Raw genomic sequence first — 6,976 nt, 5'->3', positions numbered from 1 at the left:
TACTATACATGGTTTAAAAGCAAGCATGTTTAATGATTAATTTCCCTGGCATTTGCAGCTCTCCTGGATGTATTCCCAAAGCCTTTGCAGAAGGTTTCTGGGGAGGGCAGCCTTATTCCATCCACCATGGTAGGACACTTTACCACACCACGCCAGTAGCACATACTCGGGAATCATTGTAGAACAAAGCATTGCAATGTATGTTTGCTGGCATTCAAACAACATCCATTCTTTATCTCTCTGTGTTATCCTCAGGAGAGTGATATCATTCATGGTCACCTGGTTGAAATAGGGTGCTTTTCTTAAGGGGACATTCAGAGGTACCGGTTCCTGCTGGGCTGTTTGCCTATGGCTGAACAGAAATGTTCCCTGCTGTTAGCCACAGGGAGGGGTGAGGGGCTAGCCACGTGGTGGGGGGAGGCAAAATGCGACCTTGGAACGAAAGCACATGTGCTGTGTAGGTATTGTTAACAGCAAGGTTTACCGTGAAAGAGTGTACCCATTGTTCTATAAAATGTGTCTTTTTAAATACCACTGTCTTTTTTTTTTCCTCCACCAGCTGCATGTGTTTCAAGGATCACAGGATCTTCTCCTTCCTAGAGGCTAGTGAAGATTAGAAGGTGAAAAAATCGCACTCGTGATGAAATGTTCTCTAAGCTCATGCTGTCCTCCCACACTGACAGAGCACAGACGAATGCGTGGAGGCAGACAATGTCAGAGTGCAGGAAAGCACAAAATGACCGGGAGGAGAGCTGGCGGCCTGAAGAGAGGGCTGAAGCTGAAAGGTGGCGGCAGCGTGATGAGAGGAGGCAGGATTCAATGCTGAGGCTGCTGAAGGATCAAACCAATATGCTCCAGCGTATGGTTGAGCTGCAGGAAAAGCAGCAGGAGCACAGACCGCTGCTACAGCCCCTGTGTAACCAACCACCCTCCTCCCCAAGTTCCATAGCCTCCTCACCCAGACGCCCAAGAACGCGGTGGGGAGGCCTCCGGCCACCCGGCCACTCCACCCCAGAGGATTGCCCAAGCAACAGAAGGCTGGCATTCAATAAGTTTTAAAGTTTTAAACTTTTAAAGTGCTGTGTGGCCTTGTCCTTCCCTCCTCCACCACCCCTCCTGGGCTACCTTGGTAGTTATCCCCCCATTTGTGTGATGAATGAATAAAGAATGCATGAATGTGAAGCAACAATGACTTTATTGCCTCTGCAAGTGGTGATCAAAGGGAGGAGTGGAGGGTGGTTAATTTACAGGGACGTAGAGTGAACCAAAGGGCGGGGGGGTTTCATCAAGGAGAAACAAACAGAACTTTCACACTGTAGCCTGTCCAGTCATGAAACTGGTTTTCAAAGCTTCTCTGATGCACACCGCGCCCTCCTGTGCTCTTCTAACTGCCCTGGTATCTGGCTGTGCAAAACCAGCAGCCAGGCGATTTGCCTCAACCTCCCACCCCACCATAAACATCTCCCCCTTACTCTCACAGATATTGTGGAGCGCACAGCAAGCAGTAATAACAGTGGGAATATTGGTTTCACCGAGGTCTAACCGAGTCAGTAAACTACGCCAGTGCGCTTTTAGACGTCCAAATGCACATTCTACCACCATTCTGCACTTGCTCAGCCTGTAGTTGAACAGCTCCTGACTACTGTCCAAGCTGCCTGTGTATGGCTTCATGAGCCATGGCATTAAGGGGTAGGCTGGGTCCCCAAGGATATCTATAGGCATTTCAACATCCCCAACAGTTATTTTCTGGTCTGGGAATAAAGTCCCTTCCTGCAGCTTTTGAAACAGACCAGAGTTCCTAAAGGTGCGAGCATCATGTACCTTTCCCGGCCATCCCACGTTGATGATGGTGAAACGTCCCTTGTGATCCACCAGTGCTTGCAGCACTATTGAAAAGTACCCCTTGCGGTTTATGTACTCGCCGGCTTGGTACTCTGGTGTCAAGATAGGGGTATGGGTTCCGGCTATGGCCCCACCACAGTTAGGGAATCCCATTGCAGCAAAGCCATCCACTATGACCTGCACATTTCCCAGGGTCACTACCCTTGATATCAGCAGATCTTTGATTGCGTTGGCTACTTCCATCACAGCAGCCCCCACAGTAGGTTTGCCCACTCCAAATTGATTCCCGACTGACTGGTAGCTGTCTGGCATTGCAAGCTTCCACAGGGCTATTGCCACTCGCTTCTCAACTATGAGGGCTGCTCTCATCTTGGTATTCTTGCGCCTCAGGGCAGGGGAAACCAAGTCACAAAGTTCCATGAAAGTGCCCTTACGCATGCAAAAGTTTCGCAACCACTGGGAATCATCCCAGACCTGCAACACTATGCAGTCCCACCAGTCTGTGCTTGTTTCCCGAGCCCAGAATCGGCGTTCCACCGCATGAACCTGCTCCATTAGCACCATGATGCCCACATTGCCAGGGCCCGTGCTTTGAGAGAAGTCTGTGTCCATGTCCTCATCACTCACGTCACCGCACTGACGTCGCTTACTCACCCGGTATCGCTTTGCCAGGTTCTGGTGCTGCATATACTGCTGGATAATGCGCGTGGTGTTTAATGTGCTCCTAATTGCCAAAGTGATCTGAGCGGGCTCCATGCTTGCCGTTGTATGGCGTCTGCACAGAAAAAAGGTGCGGAACGATTGTCTGCCGTTGCCCTGATGGAGGGAGGGGCGACTGACGACATGGCTTACAGGGTTGGCTTACAGGGAATTAAAATCAACAAAGGGGGTGGCTTTGTGAGAAACTGAATGGCCCCCTCAAGGATAGAACTCAAAACTGGGTTTAGCAGGCCGTTGATTTCACAGAGGGAGGAGGGAGGAGAAAATGAATACAAAACAAATCTGGTCTATTTCTTGTTTTGAGCCACTTCATCTGTCTTTATACATCTTGCTGGCAGCAGACTGTGCAGTACGATCACTAGCCATCGTCAACACCTGGGTGTTTGGCAGAAGACGGTGCAGTATGACGACTAGCCATCATCTTCTGCTAGCTGGAGGTTAAAAGACAGTGCACTGCCGGTAGGACTTAATCGCCACGAGACGAAACAAGGGAAATGACCTGGCTGAGTCACTCCCATGTTTGCCCAGGCGCCCAATTAAAAGAGCACACAGGACTACGTCGATGACGGCTACCAGTCATACTGCACTGTCTGCTGCTAAAAGGCAATAAACTGCTGCTGTGTAGAAATGCAGTACCATGTCTGCCAGCACCCAGCAGACATACTGTGATGGTGAGCTGAGAGGGCTCCATGCTTGCCGTGGTATGGCATCTGCACAGGTAACTCAAGAAAAAAGGGGCAAAACGATTGTCTGCCCTTGCTTTCACGGAGGGAGGGAGGGAACGGGGGCCTGACGATATGTACCCAGAACTACCCGCGACAATGTTTTAGCCCCATCAGGCACTGGGATTTCTACCCAGAATTCAAATGGGCGGCGGAGACTGCGGGAACTGTGGGATAGCCACCCACAGTGCAACGCTCCGGAAGTCAACGGTTGCCTCGGTACTGTGCGCACACTCCGCCGACTACATGGACTTAGAGATTTGTGTGGGGACACACACAATCAACTGTATAAAAACACTTTCTACAAAACCGACTTCTATAAATTAGACCTAATTTCATAGTGTAGACATACCCTAGTCCCTTCCACATCTGGTATGTGCATCTGCTGCAGACCACTGTGCCGGTGCCATACAGGAATGAAGGGAAGTTGCTGTGGGGACAGAAAGCTGAGGAGAGCTCACCAAACTTTTCAGATGCAATAAAACTTGCTGGGATAATTCAGGAGAACCCCCATTCACCCACTGAACCCTTGGTTCTGAAATAAGCAAACAAAGCTTCTTGTTTCTGTCTAAAGAAAAGGAGTACTTGTGGCACCTTAGAGACTAACAAATGTATTTGAGCATAAGCTTTCGTGGGCTACAGCTCACTTCATCGGATGCATCGAAAGCTTATGCTCAAATACATTTGTTAGTCTCTAAGGTGCCACAAGTACTCCTTTTCTTTTTGCAGATACAGACTAACATGGCTGCTTCTCTGAAACTTGTTTCTGTCTTGGCATTTAGATGAGCCCCCATCACCACAGCGTCATTCCAGGTGAGATTAAATCAACTGGGGAAAGGCTGCTGCCCAAGCTTCCTTTTAACAGGAGGTAGCTTTAATCATTCAGATTCCTTCCATGGTGTCTAGTCAATGGCTGAGCTTTAAATCAGCTCTGATTGATCAGAAGGCAAAAAAGCTTCCCCAAAACGTTTTACATGAACATCTCGAAGAAGCCATGAATGTCTGAACAGTTCTTCTTACATCCAGTAGATGTCAGCACAATGCCAGTGCTTAAGGCCCCGGACCCTTAATTCCTTAAATAGCAGCTATTCTCTATATTTCTGCCCCTCTGTTCTTCATCACTGACCTCTGAATGAAAACAGGATTTATCTGTGTGTATTAAGCCTCCTTCCATCCATTGCTGCTCAGAGAAATCTATTAAAAGGGGAGAACCTCTAGATCTGTTATAAAGAAGAAAAATCAGAACATACTGAACAGATGGGACTAGGAGAATCTTTCAGAGGGACAGAGAGGAATAACCATTAGCAATTTTGATTAAAACAGGGGCAAACTGGAATGTCCCCAGATGACATCAAAATTCTCCAATTGTGACATCAAAATCATCTCCACCCCAATCCACTGTGATCTCTGACAACAAACCATGTGTCCCAGGGCTGGATGTGAGGAGACAATACCTAAGGTGCTTTAGGAAAAGCAAGATGCTGCTCTTATGCAAAAATCCTTATGAATACAAATAAGGGGAAAAGAAATACAGAAAAATATCCACTGGGACCAGTGACTGGCTGCTAGCGTCATGGTGAGATCAGTTCAGATTGGAAGACATTTCCTCTGGCACACACATAAAGAACCCGGTTGGTATTTATTTGGTAGATCTTGCTGCATACAGAGCTGCTTGAAGGAATTCTTCCTACTTGCAGACAGCCACACTAGAGGTAGGCACTAGGGCTGAAGGTCCCATCATAAAGGGACTCATGTTTGTTTAGGAAGAGAGTGAGCTCTGATATCCTTTGCCATGTCCCTGTAGAGGAGATTGCTCCCTTTCACTTGTTTCCAATCTGAGTTGCAGAAATAGCCTGAAATGTTACGATTAGTGAGTCTAGCAATTCTGCAGGCTATGAAATAGAATCTCACTCCATCTGCAAGGTCTTAGATGGACACAGCCCAGTGAGAGAAATCCTGGCCTCGGGATGCAGGGAGGGCAGATCTTCAACCCTAGAGCAGGGGTTCTCAAACTTCATTTCACTGTGACCCCCTTCTGACAACCAAAATTACTACACATCCCCAGGAAGGGGGACCAAAGCCTGAGCCCCGCCATCCTGGGCGGGGGGCAAGCCCAAGTCCCACCACCCAAGCAGGGGGGCCAAAGCCGAAGCCCAAGGGTTTTAGCCCCAGGTGGGGGACCTGTAACCTGAGCCTTGCCACCCAGGGCAGCTGCCCTCAGCCCCAGGCAGTGGGGCTCAGGCTTCAGCTTTGGTCCCGGGCAGGGGGGCTTGGGCTTCAACTCTAGGCCCCAACAAGTCTAACGACAGCCCTGGTGACCCCATTAAAAAGGGTCACAACCCAACTTGGGCTCCCAACCCACAGTTTAAGAACCACTAGCCTAGAGGTAAAACAGGCTTGGAATTTCAAAGCAGCGAAAAAGCACTAAAGTTCTGAGGATGGACAGAGATTCCCCAGAAGCAAGGAGATATTTTAAATTAGTGGAGACTGCTATGGGGCCTGTGCTCTCCCCCAGTAAGGAGACCGAACCTGATGGATCCCTGCCTGGGAAAGAACAAATATGGGAGCAATAGACCCAGTGTATACTCCCCAATCTCTTCTAGATCAAGGACAGCTCTAGAGATGACAGAATGAAAAAGCCAGCAGAATACTCAACAGGACCCAAAGCACTTACCAGCTGGAAGGACAGGAAGTGCAGTCTGCAGCACTCACACTAAATGATCACTTTCGGGCTGCAGATCATTGTCTTTCCCAGATTTAAAGGGCCAGCTACCAGATGAGCACATTCTGGGAAAGACCCTATTAAATGGGGATCTCAAAGCAGGGCACTAATTGGGTGGGGGTGAACAGTTCTGGTTGCTGTGTGACTGGATATAAGAAATTCCTACCTGTGTGAGATCCAGGGATTTGTAAGATGCCCTGAGACTGCCCCAGTCAAAGCCTGCTGGATTTTATATGGCTGGTATATTTTCAACTGCTTTTTAGTGTATTCTGCTTTGGCATATTACATACAAACAAAATCCAGATTCCTCTGCTGCCTGCCTGGGATGTGCACTGGGCCAACCGTGCTTGCCAGTGGAAGCCCTGGCACGCTGCCCCTGCAGAGATGAGAGGGGATCTGGAAGCAGGAGGCTGCCCTCCATTGCCTACTTCTCTCCAGATTCTAAATCAGTTCTGCTAGAATCACCATCATCTTACCCCTGTGCATGCCCCGCCCCTTGGCAGAGGAGCCCAGACTTCCACATAGACACCCCTGCATCCAGGGGAGCAGGGCTTCCCTTCCCAGCAGATCAGCAGGAACAGCAAGGTTGGGAGGCCAGGTCCTTGGAAGGAGGGTTAGTGAGAAACCTCGCAGTGTTTCCTGGGCCCCTCCTGCGGCAACTTCACATGGAGGAAGGGGAGGATAGCACCCATCACTGATGCTTCCCAGGTGCACAGTGAGGTTACTAGTGGACTTCAGGGAGTTTCCTGCTCTTCTGCCTGTCACTTTTGGGTTTATTTTCTGGCAGAGAGACTGGAAACAAGCTCCTGTGAGCGAGGAGGGCACCCATAGCTCAGATCAATTAATTCCAGAGCTTCAGTACAATGCCCATGTCTTACCCCGCTAGCAAAGCTGCTGACAGCGCCCCCGGCTGGGAGAAAGCTCCGGCTGTTATTCCTTAAAGCAGGCAGTAATTCTGAGAATGACCTAA

Source organism: Eretmochelys imbricata, chromosome 6 (assembly GCF_965152235.1).
Source record: "Eretmochelys imbricata isolate rEreImb1 chromosome 6, rEreImb1.hap1, whole genome shotgun sequence".
Lineage (NCBI taxonomy): Eukaryota > Metazoa > Chordata > Testudines > Cheloniidae > Eretmochelys > Eretmochelys imbricata.
Note: the sequence above shows the minus strand (reverse complement) of the source record.